The sequence below is a fragment of the Macaca thibetana genome, chromosome X, assembly GCF_024542745.1.
Source record: "Macaca thibetana thibetana isolate TM-01 chromosome X, ASM2454274v1, whole genome shotgun sequence".
Taxonomy (NCBI): domain Eukaryota; kingdom Metazoa; phylum Chordata; class Mammalia; order Primates; family Cercopithecidae; genus Macaca; species Macaca thibetana.
The window spans coordinates 122,153,300-122,155,244 of NC_065598.1; positions in this window are offsets into that span (position 1 = coordinate 122,153,300).

Consider the following 1,945-nt stretch of genomic DNA (forward strand, 5'->3'; position numbering starts at 1 on the left):
ATTTAAATGGAAGATTCATTCCTAGCTGTTTATGCATTCATAAAGATAAAATTGTTTTGATGAAAGATTTTTTAAAAATTATTTGGCCAGGTGCGGTGGCTCAAGCCTGTAATCCCAGTACTTTGGGAGGCCGAGACGGGTGGATCACAAGGTCAGGAGATCGAGACCGTCCTGGCTAACACAGTGAAACCCCGTCTCTACTAAAAAATACAAAAAACTAGCCGAGCGCGGTGGCGGATGCCTGTAGTCCCAGCTACTTGGGAGGCTGAGGCAGGAGAATGGCCTAAACCCGGGAGGCGGAGCTTGCAGTGAGCTGAGATCTGGCCACTGCACTCCAGCCTGGGCGACAGAGCAAGACTCTGTCTCAAAAAAAAAAAAAAAAAAAAAAAAATTATTCTTGGTTGAGAGCACAGGCCTAACCATTTGGATTCAAGACCCCAAAATAAAGCCTAGACATTTTAGTGTTTCTCACAAATGATTTGAGGTTTGAGTTAAAGCTCAACCTTGGTAGATGAGTATAGCAGATTTCAGTCTCACTACAAGTGATTCACAACTATCCGTTAACAAATATTTACTATGTCTTAATATGTACCAGGTTTGATGGTAGGTGTTGTGGTTGAAAACGTGAAATAAACAGACATAGTCCCTATCCTCATGAAGCTTACAGTATAGCAATCTTAACTAGTCTAATCATTACCTTTGATTATAATAATCAATAAAATACTCATGTAACCTACAAAAGTTAGCACAGAACTAGAAATAAATAACAGTTACTGGAAAAACCTAAAGACTTTCAACTGAAAGTCATATTTAGACTGGTTTTTTTACTAATTGTGATAGTAATAACAGCTGATATTTAATGATTGCCTACCACTTGCCACATAGTGTTCTAAATCTCTGATAAGCATTGATTTATTTAATCATCACAATAAATGTTGGTAGTCTGCACTATAATTATCTTCATTTTGCAAATGAGGAAACTGAGTCTTATGAAGTTGGTAAGCTGTCCAAGTAATCTAGTTAGAAAGCAACAGATCCACTGCAAGACAAGTACTCCAACTCCAGTGTCAGTGCTTTCCAACACTTTGAAGCTCACTATGTGTCTAGGACATCCACAGATCCACATAGAGCACAACTTGTTTATTTTCCAAATGGATAAAGGGATATTTAAGAATGCTTTAATTTTAGAAGAAACAAATTTAAAGGCATGTGTGTATGTGTGTGTGTGTGTGTGTGTGTGTGTGTGTGTGTGTTAAGGATTGAAAGAAACTATTGTAACTTCAATAAATGTACTACTTTGTTATTTAGTTTTATATGAATTTATTACAAATAACGTAAATGGTGAAGGGGCTAGAAATTCATAACTATTGTTTTAACAATACAAAACAAAACTGTCACAACATAGTAATTTTGTGACAGCTATTGTACAGAGTGGATAATGTTCACAGAGTTTATTATTGCAGGTAATGATAATATCATAAACCCTTTTGATGCATATAAACTTTTTGTAAGAGACATACTTGGTAAGATATGATGTAGTCATTCTAGACTGCTTTCCTTCTGTGTCCTCACATAGTGAGGACAAGATAATCTCTCTGTCTCTCTCTTTCTCTCATTCTTCTTATAAGGTCACTAATCTCATCATGAGGGCCCCACCCTCATGACCTCATCTGACTTTAATTTCTTCTCAAAGGCCTCATCTCCAAATATCACATTGGAAGTTAGGACTTCAACATATGAATTCTGGGCAGGGGATGAACATAATTCAGTCCATAACAAGTCTTTATTCCATATTTTTTACATAAATCAGCACTCTTACACAAAGTAAATTTCTCTTTCTTAGTTACTCAGCCTACAGTTGGCCTTATTTAAAACATCTTCTCTTAAAACATTTTGATATTGATATTTATGTATTATTTAGTCAACTTGGTTTTAAATAAAGTAC